Source organism: Myxocyprinus asiaticus, chromosome 30 (genome assembly GCF_019703515.2).
Source record: "Myxocyprinus asiaticus isolate MX2 ecotype Aquarium Trade chromosome 30, UBuf_Myxa_2, whole genome shotgun sequence".
Classification (NCBI taxonomy): Eukaryota; Metazoa; Chordata; class Actinopteri; order Cypriniformes; family Catostomidae; genus Myxocyprinus; species Myxocyprinus asiaticus.
This window is the reverse complement of record NC_059373.1, coordinates 11304439-11326122: the sequence shown is the minus strand read 5'-3', so window position 1 is coordinate 11326122 and position 21684 is coordinate 11304439. Positions and strand designations below refer to the sequence as shown.

Genomic DNA, 21684 nt, shown 5'->3' with positions numbered 1-21684 from the left:
AACATGATTACACGGGAAGTTGGCATGTTGTTTCCGAATGTTCCTGTACCCTAGGTTCGGCCACATTATGCCGACTCACTGACAAGCAGTATCTCCCATCAATTTTTGCATCAGCTCAAGCATGTTTAACTTCCCTTGTGGTACGACCGGAAGCGTGTTGCACTAGTATTGTGGGAGACCTGGGTTCGCATCCTGAAATGAAACCAGGAAGTGGTCGCAATCGCATAATCAGTGATGAGCACAAGCTTGTATTTTGCCCACTAACATTAAATTTGTACTTCACCGACGGTCAGGTTTAAGTTTGGGTTTTGGGTTGGGGGGTACAGTTTATAAAATATGCAACCTAATCTCACAGAAAGAACATAACTATAAAAATAAAAAAAGATAATAATAATAATAATAATAATAATAAAAGAAATCGCTGCAGTTTTCTGGTGAAATTAACATTAGAAGAGGTACAACAACTGTGCGTTTTATTCACTTTTACGCAAATCACGAGTACAATGGCTGATAATGACTTTATAGACACTTATTTTTTTGCACTATTTTTCACACACTGCTATGTTATGATATCGAAACACATTCACTATAACATAATTTGAAAAACAGCGCATTTTAATGCTTGTATTGCAGACTCACCAACATTTACACACTTTTTGCAATGTGATTAGCTTCCATGGTAGCTCACCTGAAAAGTGTTGGACTTTGGACTCAGAAGACCGCGATTCAAGTTCAGCCACACACACAAGCTGATACGTGAGAATAAAGTGTCATAGAAGCCAGAAAATGGCAGGGTTGTTTCAGAAAATGTGCTTTTCATGTCGTATTTGCTTTTACAACACTATCAGTTAGGTTCAGGTTAAAGTTTTAGGTTAGGAAGGTACGTCTTACTTATTACAAGCTCCATCTAATATTAACCTTAAAAACCTTACCTGGTTATGACACCATTTCGCTCACTATTGGCGTCCCCTAGCTGGACATTTCACTGGGAAACTGCAGCAAAACGTGTAATGAAGCACGTAATTTCATTTAGCGAAAATGTTGCGGAATGTTCATGTGATCATTTTGAAAATATGCATACCTCTTCACTGTTTTACATCCTGTACAGCTGAACAACTCACTTTACAACTAGCTTTTGGCGACCCTCAATGGACCTTACACACAGAAAATGGAGCTCACTCATGCCATAGGCCGAAAAACACATATTGCTTTGGCTTCTGGAGGCAGTGCTTCAAATTTCGGTAAGCACAGACTGATTTTGGCTAAAGAAAAGTCAACCTATTGTTTCCGATTTCACTGTGTGATCAGATTGACCACCAAATAGTTTAGAGATCTCTTAGGGTCCGTTCACACAGAACGTGCTATATTGCATAAAATAAAAGCTAGACACAGCGCAACTATTGTAACAGAAGACACACATAACCACTGTTTTTAAACATGCTAGATGGACATCTTTGTCTGTTGTGCCACATCTTGCTGCTTTTTTAGCATTTCTCACAAGAGCGCCACATTTTTAAGACTTCATGTCAGGTAAAAAGAATTTAAACTTTTGAGAAAAAAAAAGTGTCTCAAAACATCAGTGTTCTGTTCTATTCATTGTGCTGTGTGTCTATGTCTAACTTTTTTAGCGGAAGCCGCATTCGGTATGAACCGTCCTCTAACGTGACACGACAACTAAAAAAACACACTCCAGCACGAGATGCTGCCCAATGGTCAAACATGCGCAAAAAAAAAATAAATAAATAAATTAAAAAATAAAAAAAAACAATAAAGCTGTGCAAACGGACACAGAAATGCATTCGGTGTGAATGGCCCCTTAAACTTCAGCTTTTAAAAACACATCTAGACACCTGCGGCCTGTTCTAGCTTTTTTAAAACAAGAATGCATTTGGCTTGAAGGGGCCTTTATGCTGGAAAATTTAGTTTGTTGCGGCCAATCAGCCTTCACCAAGAGTTTATATGAAGATCTAATGACAATGTTTAAAAATGTTATCCTTTTGCCACAGCAAGAGGAGTGAAAGATGGATTTTTATATTAATAAAAAATCTTTACTGCTACTCTGGTATTCATAGCGAAACATTAATGTCAACATGGTGAATTCAAAAGTCTATTGAGTTTTTTCTCTTAGCATTTCCAATACCAAGAAGAGGACTCCCTAGAAGATTTTGTCATTGGCGTGAAGCCAAACAGCTTTCTCTGAAACAAGTAAACAAAGAAACACATTGCAAAACCAGCATGTTTGTGCCTAAGGGTAAGCTAATGCAACCCAGAAATCCCCTGTAAAAGCACATCTCCTACAATGCAGAGCTGATCACAGCAAGAGCTTATTGACTAGACCTCAGGTTTTGTTTGGATACATACAGAGGTTAATGGTTAATTGATATAGAAGCTTGAAGCTATATGATTTTCTGCATTCATATCGTTCATTGTCTCTTTGTTTAGGCTTAAAATAGTAACACACCTTCTGGAGGAGCTTTTCACTGACACATCCATCTCATATGACAGACTGCGCTCTCCAGACATGAGTTTAATCCTTTAGGATTGCTTGCTTAGTAAAAATAAATTAACAGAAATATGTTGACATCCAAAGCATAGACAACAGGTACTGAATTCAAAGTGGAAAAACAAGGGAGCAAGGATGTGATGCAGCAATCTCAGAGTATAAATTTATCAACACTATAGTAGCACACTTTTATTAGGACTAATAAATTGACACAGCAGCAAACACCATGAAGTGCACATTCCTGTTCTGTAATAAACCGACATCTAGACAGGTCCCCGGAGAATAGTTTATCCATTAAACTGGATAGAGATATATCAAGCCACAAAAAGTAAAAAAAAAAAACTAAAAAAAAAACTATAAAAGCATCATACAGTTAAGTCATCCATATACTTTTGCGTCACCATTTACTTTCTTTTTATGGAAGAGCACCATATACAGTACTGTATTTCTGCTATGCATTCTGCTATAAATAACTTATTTTGTGTTCTGAAAGACCTAAGACTGTTCATTTTTGGGTGAACTGGACATAGTAGCTGCTCTTTTGTACTTTATAATCCCTCACAACAACCCAAGCTACTTCAAAATGGTCATGACTGTTTAATTTGTACATGAAAATGAGTTTCTAAATTAAAACCATGTTACGACGGAAAGATGGTAAAAGAGCATAAAGGCTCCTTTTCTTTTAAAACATCCTTGTAATGGTTAGACATGATCTATTTTCAGACATGTGTCTCAAGACATTGATAGGCACGGCACAAACTGCCACTTGAGCAGAACGGTCTCTGTATCTATCTCTACCGCACAAGGATTCCTTTGAAACACCAGTGTGCTTCGAACTTATTAACGTCAAATTAATTGCTATGCAGACTAATGCACAGGGCACTCTGCCTTCTTACCCTCAAATAAACTAAAGAATCAGAATTTGTGTATTAATTTAGTGGCAGCATTGCACTAGAACATGTCCTTTCTGTGACGTACCTTCAGCAACAACAACGACTGTCTCTCAAAATCTCAGTCTCCACAGCTAATTTCTATGCCATTAGGTTGTTACAGTTACTGTAGAATCAGGTTTTCTACAACAGTTTTTTCACTCAAAAAATAACTCTTTAGTTGAACTTGACTCAGTCATGGACAGTGGTTCCACGTGTTTAAAAAGAGTTTTTCTTAATTAAAATGGCCATGTAATCTTAACTTAAATATTAAAGTAGAATGAACCTTATTGAATTGAGTAAACCCAACTAAATTAGATATGTTAAACTAACTCAAATGAATCTCTTTTGTTATAAGCTACAGTGAATGCTAGTATACTAAAAGCATGATAATTGTAAACACTGACTCAAGTTCGAATCCAGGGCGTGCTGAGTGACTCCAGTCAGGCTTCCTAAGCAACCAATTTGGCTATTGCTAGGGTGGGTAGAGTCACATTGGGTTAACCTCCTCCTGGTCGCCATAATGTGGTTCTCGCTTTCGTTGGGACGCGTGGCGAGTTGTGCGTGGATACCGCGGAGAATAGTGTGAAGCGTGAAGCCTCCACACGCTAGGTCTCTGCGGTAACAAGCTCAACAAGCCACGTGATAAAATGCGATTGACTGTCTCAGACGCGTAGGCAACTGAGATTCATTCACTGTCACCTTGGATTGAGGCAAGTCACTATGCCACCACGAGGACTTAGAGCGCATTGGGAATTGGGCATTCCAAATTGGGTAGAAAAGGGGAGAAAAGAAAAAAAAAAAGAAAAAGAAAACACTATGCTATGATTTGCATAGGCAATTGCCCATGAGTAAAGCAATATAGTACAGTTTCAACACTTACTTGTCCTTAAATGACAAAGCTCAAACTCCAATCTTCACAATAATAGTAGGCTAACCCCCAAAACTAACATAACAGAAACTCTTCTAAATCTCAACACAACAAAACATTAAACACTAACAAGTCTCCACCTTTACATTCATCTTGCACAAAGCCACATTGTTTAAGACTTAATTCGAAAATTTACTCTCCCTGTTGAGTGCCATGCAAAGTATGCTGGAAATTAGAAATCCCCAGCCCATTTTTAGTTTAGCAAACAAAAAACAACTCATTTATTTTCAGTTCACATAGTTACATGCATTTTTTTGAGTAGATGCAAACAAAGGAGAATTCTGGAGTGTTACTCCTTCTGCCTGGCATTTCTGAATATGTAAAATTCAAGCTAACTGTCCTTTATTGCATGCCTAAGAAGTCATTCCAGGTCTGTTGATACAGTTCATATCACTCTACCATTTTCTCCAGTGACAACTTAATTGATAGTGTACGAGCATACAAAACCACTTTTTGCACGAAAACCTAAAAATTGGTTTGAGATAAACACATGAATATGAGGTAACTATGGTATATACCATAGTTGAATATCAATGCACATCTAGGCGTAACAGTGCAATTACAGTATATGATCTGTCATGGCCGCATGACCACTTCAGGTGTCTGAAATCAATTATAACATACTAAATATTTGCATGCAATCCCATACAGCAGCAGCACTTGGTGATGCATTTCAACTTACAGCATGATTAGAAAGCACAGAGAGCATCTCTTGGTTGTCTTGTGATTCTGATGCTGATAATGAAACCAAACATCAGAGGCTAATTCAATCACAAACTCATGATTTAATCTGAGGCTCGAACAAAATACTCTATTGTAAAGTGTTGTGCTGGCTCAGTTTAAAGCTCCCTTTAAGATAACAGATATGTAACATTTTCTGCATGTGACAATGTTAGGCAAATTGTTGTTCCAGTTTACATACAGTGGGGTTCCAAAGTCCACTTGAATAGAAAATGATTCTATTTGCTTTCTAATAAGCATTATTAAAAAAATCGTTAATCATCTAATCATATCTTAAATGCCTTCTGATTATGTAATACAGACACAATTATGCTGAAACACCACAGCTGTCTTTCCCATTTTAATGCAATCTCACGACATTTGCTATCTGTTGATCTTTCAACGATGACTCGGTGTGCAACCAGCTGACGCTGTAATAGCACAGGCTGAACCTACAGACTTTAAAGCAAAAAAAACAACAAAAAAAACAAGGATAAAACATAAGCACTGAAGAGGAACATTACAAACCAGCCTTCTGATGACTGGATAGAAAAACATAATTTTATAATGTTAAATGAAGTTCCGACTCTCAATTTGGATTTGATGAGCCACGTTCGAAGCTGTTGTAAAATGCACAAATAAATAAATTAAACCTTTTTAAAAACAGTGGAAAACAGTGTATTACAGCTGCTTTTTATCTTTATCCATATTACATTACATTCTAATGCTGATAAGAACATTTGCATTTCTGGAATTTAACTAACATTCATGCTTTAGATTGTATCTCTGCACAGGGTGGTGAGCACACATTTGAAGCATGATATTTTACATTTAAAGATGACAGATACCTAATCATCACATAATTTCAAATTTGGAAGGAATAGTTCAACCAAAAATGAGAATTCTTCAAACTATTAACACACCCTCATGACATTCCAAACATGCATGATTTTGTTTTCATTCTTCTTCCAAAGGAGTTTGTTTTAAGAATGTATTGGTAATTTTTTTTCATGCAAATTAATTAAATGAGGACTGGTGCTTTCAAGCATCGAAACCAATTATAAAAGTAGTCCATACAACTTGTTTGCTATATTCCAAGTCTTCTGAAGACTTTATGTAAGGAACAGATTCAAATTTAAGTCATTATTCACAAAAAATCTAGCTCTCCACATTCTTGAGAATTCATAAGAGAAGTTGCAATGTTTTCAGAGGACTTGGAATATAGCACAAAAGTCATATGGACTACTTTTATGATTTCGCATCCTTTTTGAAGCTTAAAGGCTCTTGTTCCCATTCATTCAAAATGCTTCCTTTTGTGTTCCACACAAAAATGAAAGTCATACCGGCTAGGAACAACAAGAGGGTGAGTAAATGATGACAGAATATTCATTTTTGGGTGAATTACCCCTTTAAATACTAGAAGGATTACACTTGCAACACTACACTGAAATCCAGGCCAATAGAAATTAAATGAAATGTTCATTTGCAGGGAATCAGCAGTGCACTTGTTTCAAATAGACCCTGAACAACCTTAGAGCAGAATTTAGAATCAATTCATCCTCCAACAATACTTCATCCTCCAATAATACTGGAAAATGTTAATTGTTCACTTTCAGAACAAACAGGCTGTTGGTGTTCAGGACGAACATTCTCTCATTAGTGGCCCTGAATCCTAGTATAAGCTCATTGCTGTCCAGGTTGACTACTTGTTGCTTAGCGACCTGCCCGATTTTCCGGCCCTGTTTCCGGTTGAAGAGCACAGTGTTGACCAGCGTGGGCTGACGGTAAATGAAAACTCGCCTGAGGCACTCCCCGAGAGCAGCGTATGAGAAGTTAGGGGCACAAGTCGCAAACTTTTTATCACGTTTGGAAGCTTGCACATAACCTGAACCGAGAGAAAGAATCAAATTAAAGGTGATGTGTGTCATTTTGTATTGTTAAAATACCCCTTAATATGCAGAGAAAACTACAAGTATTTTAACCCTGAAAAAATTACATATTGCACTTTTAATGAGGATTACAAATTTTCAGGAATCTGTAGTACTTTTATTCTTTTCATTGCTTAAGTTACATCTGAACAAAGTAAATTGATAGTTTAAGTGATCTACTACATAACAGTGATGGGTAATGTATGTTTGGCCCTACCAAGTGCATTAAATGCTCCGACACAACATAGTAGTGTTTTGTTTGTTTTGTTCACAATTCTTATGTTTTTTGTCTTGGATGTTGTCTGCCTTATTGTCTACGACAGACAAACACTTTTGGACATTGGTTCAGCAATTTCACACCGTAAACCGGACTTCAAATTTCTCAATGCCGACCTGCTGTTTACAAACACGCAAGCGGAGCCCTTTGTCTGGGCAGCACGGCCGCGGAAACGCAAAAGGAAAAGGGGAAACAGAGCCGGCGTTCTCATCAGAGTAAGACGCCACGCAAATCGACCCCCGCTACCCACTATTCTACTGGCAAATGTTCAGTCTCTGGATAACAAACTCTGCGAGCTGAAAGCGCGGATCTCTTTCCAACGAGATACAAGGGACTACTGCATTATCTGCCTTACGGAAACTTGGATGTCTGCGGAGATTCCAGACTCAGCCATTGAACCCGTGGGGTTCTCCGTGCACCGAGCGGACAGAGCGAAAGACCTCTCAGGTAAAAGCAGAGGAGGTGGTGTATGTTTTATGATCAACAAATCCTGGTGTGATCAGAGGAATGTACATTCTGTCAAGTCTTTCTGCTCTCCTGATCTGGAATTTCTTACGCTTCTGTGTCGACCATTCTGGCTACCAAGGGAATTCACAGCGGTCATTATCACAGCTGTGTACATTCCCCCACAAGCCGACACAGACCGGGCACTCAAGGAACTGTATGGGAGTATAAGTGAGCAGGAAACCGCGCACCCTGATGCCGCGTTCATTGTGACTGGGGACTTTAATAAAGCCAGTTTAAAATCAGTCGCACCAAAATACCGCCAGCACATTAGTTTCAACACACGAGGGGAACGGGTTTTGGACTATTGCTACTCTCCCTTCCGGGATGGCTACAAATCCCTCCCCCGCCCACCATTTGGCAAATCGGACCACTCTTCCATTCTGCTTCTGCCTGCTTACAGGCAGAAACTGAAACAGGAAGCACCCACCCTCAGAACGATCCAGTGCTGGTCAGACCAATCAGACTCTATGCTATAAGACTGTTTTGATCACACGGACTGGGAGATGTTCCGGTCCGCCTCTGATGACGACATCGAGCTTTACGCTGATGGCGTAATGTGTTTCATCAAAAAGTGTGTGGAGGACGTGGTTCCGACCAGAACAATACGGATCTATCCGAATCAGAAACCATGGATAAATAACGATGTTCACGCGGCACTTAATGTGCGGACCTCCGCTTTTAATTCCGGGAACGCGGAGGAGCATAAACAAGCCAGTTATGCCCTCCGAAAAACTATCAGAACCGCAAAACGCCAGTACAGGAGCAAGATTGAAGGACAGTTTAACACCACCAACTCTAGAAGCATGTGGCAGGGAATTAACATCATCACGGACTTTAAAGGGAATAAAAACTCCGCCATGAACACCGCTGCCTCTCTCCCGGATGAGCTAAATACTTTTTATGCTCGTTTTGAGGGAAATAACACTGCCCTCATGGAGAGAGCTCTCGCGGCTGAAGCTACAGAGGTTAGTTCACTCTCCGTCTCTGTAGCGGATGTAACCCGATCCTTCCGACGGGTGAATATCCGCAAAGCCGCGGGCCCAGACGGCATTCCGGGCTGCGTCATCGAGCGTGCGCGAACCAGCTGGCTGGTATTTTTATGGACATTTTCAACCTTTCCCTCTCTTTGTCTGTAGTCCCCACATGCTTTAAAACATCCACCATTGTGCCTGTTCCAAAGCAATCAAAAATAACTTGCTTAAATGACTGGCGTCTTGTTGCTCTGACCCCCATCATCAGCAAATGCTTTGAGAGACTAATCAGAGATTACATCTGCTCTGTATTGCCTCTCTCTCTTGACCCGCTGCAGTTTGCTTACCACAACAGCCGCTCCACTGATGATGCCATTGCATCTACAATACACACTGCTCTCTCCCACCTGGAAAAAAAGAACACTTATGTGAGAATGCTGTTTGTAGACTACAGCTCAGCATTCAACACCATAGTGCCCTCCAAGCTAGATGAGAAACTCCGGGTTCTGGGCTTAAACAGCTCGCTGTGCAGCTGGATCCTGGACTTCCTGTCAAGCAGACGCCAGGTGGTTAGAATAGGCAGCAACATCTCCTCATCACTGACCCTCAACACTGGAGCCCCACAGGGTTGTGTTCTCAGCCCACTACTGTATTCCTTGTACACACATGACTGTGTGGCAACACATAGCGGACTGTCATAAATTATATTATTATTGTATTATATTCTCTCTTAACAACTGACTATCAACCGACAGCCTGAATGTCAATACAGTACAATACTGTACATTCTATATATACTATATATACTTTTTTTATATATTTTTGTTTTTTTATTTTTTTATTGAATAATGTGTATCTATATGGTGTGTATTGTATACTGTACAGTGTATGTTATTATTTGTATATTGTTGAGTGTAATTATGTGTACTTCCACATTGGTTCATTTGAATAATATTGGAGCCATTTTACAGTTGGTCAGTATTGAATTGTCTTGAACTTGCTGTATATTTGTTTTTTTTTTATGATTATTTACAGTATATTCCCCTTGTAGTTGGCCCTTAAGTCTTTAGGATTTGTCTTGTATCTCAACAGGAGAGTTCGGGGTTGTGAGGGAAAATAATTATGAATGGACATTGATTTCTTTTGAATCCTATTTTTCATTCTACCTTCTGTCAAATACATCATCACTCCAATAGAAATGAAAAAAAAAAGACCTACGTACACATTTTCACAAAAGCCCCTATTATGAGGCGTCCATCTGAAACGACAGTGGGATCGAGGCGACAAGAGTAAACAACAGCAAAGTGACCACCATTTTGGCAGCTGTTGGTAAACTATCATTATGTTTGATCATCACAGACGTGACGTAAATTTTCTCTAATGTTATGAATCATTATCCTTCTGAAAATTATAAGATGACTTCAATTCTCAGTGACATTTTTGTACCTCTGATTTTACACTTGTCCTAAAATCCAGCTGTTCAATGTTGGCTGCCAACAATCTACTTGAAACTGTCATTTTCCAAACCGCCTCTTGCTCTGCTCACTTGATGAGCGCCACTGCATATTAAATTCAGAGCAATTCGTGGTGGCCATTTTTCAACAAGTGACAGCTTCACACAGTCAAAAGAGTTCTAAATTGCCAACACTGTCATTCAGACATTAAATGAGTGATGACGACAAACTACAGCCGGTGCTAGCCAGACATCACTTCAGTCTTTTACGATGGATATCAAAGGATAAACTGATGCCAACTCCAACTGTAAGACATCTGATACTTTATATGCCACTGCCTGAACCATGGATTTAGGATGGACCCCACCGATATGACCTGCCGGTTGAACTGATATGCACCCCATTGATCTCTGCCTGCATCACCTTTGTTTATTGATGGACTACACTCTTGAAATGGAATACATAGACTATCAATTAATTGCCAACATAAGCCTTCATTAGCCAACTAACAAAGGACAATGCATCTATGTGAACTTCTACAGTTAATCCAGGATGGACTTCAAAGACATTAGTCATTCATTTTACAGTTCATACAAAATCTTTGTTAAAACACTGGCCCTTAACACTTACTTAGTTTACAATTTTAAACCATGACCTGCACTGCACATAAATAACTAATATTGGCATTACATTCATGCTGCCAGAGGGGAACTGGCCCCCACAGTGAGCCTGGTTTCTCCCAAGATTATTTTTCTCCATTAAACAACATCTTATGGAGTTTGGAGTTCCTTGCCACAGTTGCCTTCGGCTTGCTCACTGGGGTTCTAAATACAATTATCATTTAACTATTTAATTATTTATTTTGATACACAATTTACAATCATATTTAATCAAACTACACAGTGCTGACTCTAAGAATTTATAGATATTACAGTTTCATTTTCTGTTAAAGCATGATTTTCTGTAAAGCTGCTTTGAAGTGATGTGTGTTATGAATGTTTTACCCACAATGGGTAAGACCAAAGAATATAGTTCTGATGTGCAGCAAAAGGTTGTTGAGCTTCATAAAATGGGAAGTGAGTTTAAGAAAATAGCTAAAGCATTGAAAATACCCATTTCCACCATCATGGCAATACTTAAGAGGTGCCAATCAACTGGAGATGTTACGAATCGGCCTAAAAGAGGATGTGTGTCTATATTGTCTCCACGCACGGTGAGGAGGATGGTTTGAGTGGCCAAAAATTCTCCAAGGATCACAGCTGGAGATATGCAGGAATTAGTTGGGTCTTGGGGTCAGAAAGTCTCCAAAACCTACTTCACAAGTTGCTTGGAAGGGTTTCAAGAAAAAAGCCTCTGCTCCCTCCAACAACAAATTCAAGCATCTTCAGTTTGCCAGACACTACTGGAACTTCAAATGGGACCGGGTTCTATGGTCAGACGAAACAAAAATAGATTTTCTTTGGCGGTGAACACCAGAGATGAGTTTGGCGCACACAAAGAGGTAGCCATATGGAAAAGTACCTCATGCCCATGGTTAAATATGGTGGTGGATCTTTAATGTTGTGGGGCTGTTTTTATGCCAGAGGTCCTGGACATCTTGTTCAGATACATGGCATCATGGACTCTATCAAATACCAACAGATAAAAAAATCTAAATCTGGCCGCCTCTGCCAGAAAGCTTAAAATGGGCTGTGGTTGGATATTCCAGCAGGACAATGATCCAAAACAAACATCAAAATCAACACAAAAATAGTTCACTGATCACAAAATCGAGGTTATGCCATGGCCATCCCAGTCCCCTGACCTGAACCCCATAGAAAACATGTGTGGTGAACTGAAGAAGTGAGTGCACCAGTGTGGACCTCTGAATTTGAAGTATCTGGAGAGATTCTGTATGGAGGAATGGTCTCAGATCACTTGCCATGTGTTCTCCAACCTCATTAGGCATTATAGGAGAAGACTCAGAGCTGTTATCTTGGCAAAGGGAAATCGCACAAAGTATTGAATAAAAGGGTGGCAATAATTGTGCCACACATATATTTGACAAAAATATGAGTTTTTTTTTTTTTTTTTTTTTGGATAAAACTTGTGTTGTGTTTGGAATTGTTTGTTATCTATGAGGATTTTTTGTGTGTGTGAATATTTTGAATGAAAGACCAAAAGGATAAACAATAAGGATATATTTTTCACAGCCTTCTTTTCTCATATTTACCAAGGGTGCCAACATTTTTGGCCACCACTGTATTTGAAAATATAATAGTCTGAGAGTGAAGGGAAACTGACTATTGCATCGTTTACAGTGCGTCGTGAAAGTGAGCAGTCGCTGCAGAACTTGTTTGGCACTCTTTTTTTTTTTTTTTTTTTTTGCCATGATTCTCAGATTGGGGGACTGTTTCCCTTCTGGATCATGGGTAGTGTAGTTCTTCATCAGAAATTTTCATCAATCTTTTAACCAAGAAGTTAAAATAATGTGGACTGATGGCAACAACAACCTCTGAACTCACGGTAGGTCTGTCTTTAAAGGTATAAATATTACTGTTAAAAATAAGTGCCCTTGTGGAAAAACTTAATGGGATTTTTACTTCCAGAGCCCCAATGTTGCGTTCTATTAAGTCTGACATTTAACAACTAGCTTAGCATAGCTAAGCTAAGAGAATCATACTTTAATACGCAAAATTTAAAAATTCAAAAACAAACCCCAAACAACTACATGGCAAACACAAATACTGAGTAAGACAGTAAACTTTTAAAAAAAAGATTAAACTATTTTTATTGATGCAATCTTGAATTAAATTTAAATATATTAATAGTCAATATTTTTCTCAATTTAGAACCACCTATTTTTCCTTGAGTGAATCGCAATGCATTCTACATTTGCCTTATCCATGAAAGTTCAAACAATTAATAGATTGTTAAAAAGTTTATACCGTCTCCTCCGATTTTCTTTGCATGACCTAACGTACTGCAAAACTCACAGCACAGGAACAAACTCACAGCACACAAAGCAAACTTCGCCAGCCACTGCTATTACGAGGTTGTGAAATGTATCGGTTATGAAAGAGCGAATGTATGTGACCCCATTGGTGTGTACAATTATGGCGTCAACACCAGCACACAAAGAGAACAGGAGGGCTATAATGAAACACATCTTAAAATAAAGGCCCTTAAAACCTCTGTTTTGTTATGTTCAGAATCAAACACTCTGCTGTTCGGTTTCTTGGTGAGAGGTCAAAATGTTTATAGCTTTGCCAGAATGGGCACCAGGCTGTGCCAGCCAGAACCATTTCAAAAGAACATTATACAGTCTCATGTTTAATTTATGAATGCAAAGATTGCCAAACCGGTCATGGTCTGTGATGTATTCACATTTATTCATAAAGAGCGATTTAGAAAGCATAATTATCCTGATCTTAATGTGTAGTGTAACCAACCACTTAACAAATCACTTACCTTAAAGTGAAGGGGAAGGGCTGAAAAAGACCAACTCACAAAAATAAAATCCCAGCAATTAGTGCTGATTGCTAAAGCAAACATCACTCTTAATATCACTTTGGCATGAAAGACGCCCCATGTTTGTGCTACGGGCTTTAGGCATACCTAAAAATTGTGTGAGTCAAGTTATATCCAATATTACAAATTTGTTGTCATGACGACGTAACACCAGTAAACCCTGTAATCTGGTAAATGCCGTAACACAAGTAAAATCCTGATTTTATCACACTTAAATCATGTTAACACGTATAATGTTTGTGTATTGTGGCTTTACTTTTGAAACTGTGTGTATTTTAACGTTTACGGACTGGTCCCATTCACTTCCATTGTAAATGCCTTACTCAACTCAAGGGATGAGTTGAGATATATTTTTTGTGGTAATCAACAATTTGACACAAATGCTGTTAACTGAACCTAACATGTATTGAACCAAGGAAATACCAAGCATTATAATATTTTATTGACAGATTAAAAATAAAGTATGATGGAAAACGTACAACCCAGTACGTGAAAATGATGGTTATAATGATTATTTGTAGTGCAACCTCTTTTTCAACCCATAAAAATTCAGTTCCAGGCCCCATAAATTCAAGTGAAGACCATGACTCAGAGTTAATCCCTCTTTGTGTTAAGAAAACTACAAAAGCAAACGTAAAGCAATGTGTTACTTCAGATCTCATGGCAACAAATATTAAAATAAGCATCCCTCAACATCTCAACCAGCAATATACTGTCTGTATTTAATGAAAAAGCACTTTCCTCATCTCAAGTGCTGGTGAGAAGCTCTTGAGATACAAATCATTGAGATATACAGTAAATGTCAGCTGTCTGCTTCACTCATCACCACCACAGCTCGAGTTAAAAGCCAAGTGTGTGTCTTGGAGGAGAGGCACCACTCTTCAGGCGAGCAAAAGGGAACGTGAAGTTCTTTCAGGTCTGTTCCAGCACCCAGCTGAGGGACACAAACATGCAATCTGAAATCTCTGAAGAGGTCGACATGGGATTGGCTCTCCTCAGAACCTGGAAAAAGGAGGCTTTGCAATCTGTGAGCGAGTGCACTCAGGAAAGGTTAATGTGTTTCACTGCATCAATGAAAGTGATTTAGAAGAAAGATGAAGGAAATGACGGGGGGAGTCTTCATGGAATTTTATTCTATGGTAAAGGAGAAACGCTCTGAAAGCTTTAACAAAATGCACTGCATGAACAGACAAAAGTAAAAGCTAGAACAAGTAGGAAGATTTTTTAAGAGTTTTGAACAACTAAAAAAAAAAAACATTTATTTGTATTATTATTATTTTATGAGATCTATAGATACACTGCTTGAGTGTGGAATTAGCAATGCAAGGTCATGGGTTCGATCCCCAGGGAACCATGGAAAGGACAAGCAATAGTAGGGAGAAGGGAGTGATCAAGCAATCAAACGCAGTGTGAAAACAGCCTAAATCAAAATTTAACAAGACGCCTTCCAGGTTTCTAAAATAATTGATGCATTCATTTTCCCTGCATGATTTGATGTATTAAACATCAAAGAAATTCTGCTCGTCAAAAGTTATCATTTACTAATCATTCATAATCAGGTGAAATTAGGCTCACATTCTCTTGTACACCTGCATACATGGATATACTGCACTGCACCTATGTAGTGAACGACAAAAGTGTTTTGACTTGCTGAGCACAGCTGCAGCAGCACCTACACTAAAAGCCACTATTTGTGGCATTTAGAAGGATTAAATGAGTGAAAATGATTGCTTTCAGTTAAATATTGATATTTCTGAACTATTCAAATCTACAAGTGTTGTACGCCACCATAATATTATTGACTTTACTTTGAGCCACTTGATTTTAAGTGACTGATCCCTTGATTATGTGTCAAAGAGACTCAGTCAGCTGTACTCGTCAAGTGCAGGAATGTTATTTTCCGCACGCAAGGCTAGGAGGGAAAAAGCGATATTTCTGCAGTTTTGCACTCACTCTTACACCACACCTGGTTTAAAATGCATTAGATCTCAACTCAAGAACAAAGATCTAAAGCCTCTTATGAAAACTTAGAAGATAAAGACAAGATAATTGTTGGACTAGTAATAAAAACACTGATGAAAATCAATATAATTTCTTTAAGATCAGGTCAGAACTGTGTTTTAAACCACTGGTGTAGGTGTCTCTTGACCACAGCTTACTGACTACGGACTATTGAAATGCCAAAGACAAATAGAGCCTACCCATTTGATGGCACATGTTACTAACAAATAACTGTTTTCTAAATAACAAAGTGGTCTTCTGCAAGTTGACACAGAAAGCCGTATCCTGCACTGAGCCACAATTAAGGAGATCAGCAGTTACAGAAATACTCAAAAAAGCCTGTCTGGCACCAACAATCATCCATGTGATTATCTAATCAGCCAATCATGTGGCAGCAGTGCAGTTCATTAAATCATGCAGATACAGGTCAGGAGCTTCAGTTAATGTTCACATCAACCATCAGGATGGGGAAAAAATTTGATCTCAGTGATTTGGACCGTGGCATGATTGTTGGCGCCAGATGGGCTGGTTAGAGTATTTCTGTAACTGATGATCTCCTAGGATTTTCACGCACAACAGTCTCTAGAATTTACTCAGAATGGCGCCAAAAACAAAAAACATCCAGTGAGCGGCAGTTCTGTGGACGGAAATGCCTTGTTGATGAGCGAGGTCAACAGAGAATGGCCAGACTGGTTTGAACTGACAAAGTCTACGGTAACTCAAATAACTACTCTGCATTTGTGGTGAGAAGAATAGCATCTCAGAATGCTATTCTGAGATGCGGGTTGGAGCTGTTTTGGCAGCACGAGGGGGACCTACACAATATTAGGCAGGTGGTTTTAATGTTGTGGCTGATTGGTGTATATATAAAGTATATAGTATATACTAGAAGTAGTTTGAGGGTGAAGGGAGATGGACTGGATTGTGTCATTCCCAGTGCTTCATGGAAGAGGATGGTCTCTGCTGGGCTCGTTTGCTGGGCTTTCTTGGCCTTAGTTTTCTGACTGGTGGATCTTTCTCTGCTGGACCATGGGTAGTGTTGTTGTTCACCAGGAATTCCACTATTCAGCATGGTTTTTAAACACTGAAGTTGAAATAACGCCGACCGATGGCTTCAACAAAGGCATATACCATCGATTAACAACCTCTGTGCTCACGGTTGGTCTGTCTTTAAAAGTTTCTAAGTTATCGTTAAAAATCAATTAGCCTATAGAAAAAATTTATGGGATTTTTATATCTGAATCACGACTGTTGTGCTCTATTTTAGAAATCTAGACCTGCTAGAAATCTAGCTAAGCCCTGCCAACTGTGTTTAAATGGCCACATCACATGATAGACATCAAAACAGAATTGTGAAGGAGAAAAAAATAAAAACTGGAGTTACCTGGAGTTACGTCATCAAAAAATGGAGTTATGTCATCATGGCAACGAAATAGTAAAACTGTAAATAACTTTATACAGAAAAGGTTAGTAAGTAATTTTATCACATTAAAATGTGTTTACATGCATATCGTTTACGTCTTGTGGCTATGCTTTTGAAACAGTGAGTATTTTAAAGTTTACAGATTTGCCCCATTCACCTTAATTGTAAGTGCTATTTGATTGTTTTAAAGAAAAGGAAGGACAAGTCGAAATTTATCTTTTTGGTAAATCAACATTATGCCACAAACTCAAGCTTAACTTGTATTGAACCCAGAATATTCCTTTAACACTTGCTAAGAGTGTGCATGGAGGCAAAGCAACAACTGACACCTCTTATAAACACTGTGGGCGATTGTTCTCTAAATGCGTGAAAATATATTTAGCCTTTGACAAAAACATAATGTGTACATTTTTTCAACACTTTCTAAATATTATTAACAGTTTTTCATGTTGGCCAGATAAGAAAACTGTTCAAAACAACTTTAACAAGTTAAAGGTACAAAACAGGGTTTTAAAAAACAAAGTTTTGTACTGGCTCAATCATGTTTTTTTTTTTTTTTTTGTTATTTTATAATGAAAAGCTAAATGAGAAATCTTCGGCAGCGTACCTTTAAGTGGCTACACAAAACCTATATATAAAAGCTCCTGTTACACCAATTATTCAATGCGGCATTAATGAATTTACTTTGAAAGCACATTTGTATGTAGCACGCTCTGAAGTTAAATGCTGATTCTTGTGGACAGCTGGCACAAAATAAGATGCATGCATTATAAAGAAACATTTTAAATGATACAAATCTTTATGAAAAGAAGAAAAAGGCAAACTAAAGACAAAACTATGGAAGAGAGGGCTTAATGCCCAACCTAACGTCATGATTACTTTCGTAACCTCCATTTCCTGATGGGGGGAACGAGACGTTGTGTCAATGTAGTGACACTAGGGGTTACTCTTGGGAGCCCCAAACACCTCTGATCTTTTTTTTTTAAAAGGCCAATGGGAATTGGCGAGTGGTATTTGCATGCCACTCCCCCGGACATACGGGTATAAAAGGAGCTGGTATGCAACCACTCATTCAGGTTTTGTGCTGAGGAGCCGAGATAAGGTCCCGGCCATTTCAGCAGGTAGTTCAGCGTTGTGGCAAGAGGGACACAACATCTCGTTCCCTCCATCAGGGAACGGAGGTTATGAAAGTAACCATGACGTTCCCTATCTGTCACTCACTCAACATGGTGTCGATGTAGTGACACTAGGGGTCCTTATACAAAACACCACAACTAACTGAACTGTGTTACGTGAAATGGCGGCGTGTGATGGGCAGACTGCTGTGTGCCTCATAGCCAGTGCACCAGGCCGTCACGTAACCTCCCCCAATGTTCTTTATGAGCATCGAACAGTCCTTCAGGCACAAGTCGACTGCCCAACGAATAGGTGGACAAGCTAGCCCAGCCGAGGCCAAAAAGAGTGATTTAGAAAGCATAATTCGCTCTTTCTCCTCAAAAAGAGTGGAAATTGTTAACTGACTGGGAGCCCTAAGTGTCTATGTCAGGGGGGGTGTCATTCCCAAGGGGAAGACACCACGGAGACCACACCCTGCCCAAAAAAGGGGGGGTGGTGGTATTTTGAGTGGAAATACGTCACATGGTCTTTACCGAGCCTTGTCGGAAGTATGTCATGTGGAGAGGTCCCATAGTAGGTCCTACCCAAAGGGGTACTCGGGACGAGACCGACTCAACCCGGAGATTGTAGAACCTCGCAAAGGTGTTGGATGCTGCCCAGCCTGCTGCTCTGCAGATGTCTGCCAAAGAGGCGCCTCTGGCCAGGGCCCAGGAGGCCACCACACTCCTGGTAGAGTGGACTTATAACCCCGCAGGGGGTGGCACGTCCTGAGCCTGATATACAATTGTGATGGCATCAATGACCCAGTGGGCGATCCTCTGTTTGGAGACAGTGCTTCCTTTCCGCTGTCCACCAAAGCAGACAAAGAGCTGCTTGGAGCTTCTAAAGCTCTGCGTGTGATCCAAATAGATGCGTAAAGCTCGCACTGGACACAGCAATGCCAAGACTGGGTCTGCCTCCTCCTGGGGCATCGCTTGCAGGTTCACCACCTGATCCCTAAAAGGGGTCATGGGAACCTTGGGCACATAGCCCGGTCAGGGTCTCAGGATCACATGAGAGTAACCCGGACCGAACTCCAGGCACGATTCGCTGACAGAGAACGCCTGCAGGTCCCCTACCCTCTTGATGGAAGTGAGCGCAGTCAGGAGGGCAGTCTTCAAAGAGAGTGCCTTAAGCTCAGCTGACTCCAAGAGCTCAAAGGAAGCTCCCCGTAGACCCTGAAGGACTACAGAGAGGTCCCACGGGGGGACGAGGCATGGTCTAGAGGGGTTCAACCTCCTAGCGCCTCTCAGGAACCTGATGATCAAGTCATGCTTCCCCAAGTACTTACCATCTACTGCATCGTGATGAGCCGAAATAATAGCTACATACACCTTCAAGGTGGAGGGGGAAAGCCGCCCCTCCAACCACTCCTGCAGGAAAGAAAGCACTGAACTGACTGCGCATCTCTGGGAGTCTTCATGTCGGGAAGAACACCACTTAGTGAACAGACGCCACTTCAAGGCATACAGGCGCCTCATAGAGGGAGCCCTAGCCTGAGTGATTGTGTCTACCACCGCGGGCGGTAGGCCACTTAAGTCCTCCACGTCCTGTCCAAGGGCCAGACGTGGAGATTCCATAGGTCTGGTCGCGGGTGCCAGATGGTACCCCATCCCTGAGAAAAAAGGTCCTTCCTCAGGGGAATTCACCCGGGGGGGCTGTCGCGAGGATCGTGAGGTCCGAGAACCATGTCTGGGTGGGCCAGTAGGGTGCTACTAGGATGACTTGCTCCCCGTCCTCCCTGACCTTGCACAGGATCTGTGCAAGTAGGCTCACTGGAGGAAACACATACTTGCATAGTCCAGGGGCCAGCTGTGTGCCAACGCGTCTATACTGAGGGGTGCTTCGGTCAGGGCGTACCAAAGCGGGCAGTGGGAGGATTCCCGGGAAGCAAACAGGTCTACCTGTGCTCAACCAAATCGACTCCAAATCAACTGGACCACTTGAGGGTCGAGTCTCCCCTCTCCCCTGAGGGTAACCTGATGTGACAGCGTGTCCACTGCGGTGTTGAGGTCACCCAGGATGTGAGTGGCTCGTAGCGACTTGAGACGCTGCTGACTCCAGAGGAGGAGACGGCAGACGAGTTGTGACATGCAATGGGACCGTAAACCGCCTTGGCGGTTGATGTATGCTACCGTCGCTGTGTTGTCCGTCCAGACCTACACGTGCTTGCCCTGGATCAATGGCCAAAACCTCCGCAGGGCAAGCAGTACTGCCAACAACTCTAGGCAGTTGATGTGCCAACACAGCCGCGGGCCAGTCCAGGAGCTGGTGGCTGTGTGCCCATTGCATACGGCGCCCCAGCCCATCTTGGAGGCGTCTGTTGTAACCATGACGTGCCTGGAGACCTGCTCTAGGGGAACCCCTGCCCGTAGAAATGCCAAGTCAGTCCAAGGGCTGAAGCGGAGGCGACAGACCGGCATGATTGTCACGTGATGTGTCCCGCGGCGCAATGCCCATCTCGGGACTCGAGTCCGAAGCCAGTGCTGAAGCGGTCTCATATGCATCAACCCGAGCGGTGTGGCCACCGCTGAGGATGCCATATACCCCAGGAGCCTCTGAAAGTGTTTCAGTGGAACCGCTGTTCTCCATCTGAACGCCTTCAGACAGTTCAGCACCAACTGTGCGCACTCGTTCGTGAGGCACACAGTCATCGAGACTGAGTCCAACTTCAAACCGGGGAGAGCTTGCTCTTTTCCCAGTTGACCCAAATCCCCAGTCGGCTGAAGTGCCGAAGCACGCGGTCCCTGTGTGCGCACAGTAACTCTTCAGAGTGAGCTAGGATCAGCCAGTTGTCGAGATAGTTGAGGATCTCATCCGAGCGTGTGACCGGGGCAAGCGAGCGTGCTGGGGAATGGGAGGTCCATGGGGGGATACCCGGCGGAGGTGGTCCCATTGAGGTCCCCAAATCGCCCCCAGTGCTAACCTTACGAATGCAAGCCACGACCGCAACGTTGCCATGGTCATGTTCTCGCAATGAGGATATGATCCATCCATGAACGATGTCTCCGCCTGTGCACCGCCCAGACACATAAGACAGCGATCATGGCCGTCGGAAGCGGAGAGATAATGACCGCAACCAGGAATATCACACAAACGGAAAGGCATCTTTAAAAAGACGCATCTTACAAAGACGCTCCGCTCTTTCAGAAAGAAAATATACTCTATTAGAATATACTCTTTTAAATGTTCTGCCGAAGCGCCCAGGGGCGTTCTCTGCAAACCACAGATGCAGAGGGGGAGAAGCCACTGAAATGCAACGTAAGATCCAGCAGAGAGACGTGAATGAACTCGCCGGATGAATTCAGCTCAATGAATAGAACCGCACGGCTCCGAAGAGAAAATCTGAATGAGTGGTTGCATACCAGCTCCTTT

The 21684-nt window shown here is 41.2% G+C and overlaps 1 pseudogene; it reads right to left on the bottom strand.

Moving 5' to 3' along the window:
* Positions 1-6681: 6681 nt before the first annotated feature.
* The window catches only part of LOC127421636 (nudC domain-containing protein 1-like), a 39164-nt pseudogene continuing 24161 nt past the window's right edge, over positions 6682-21684 (bottom strand).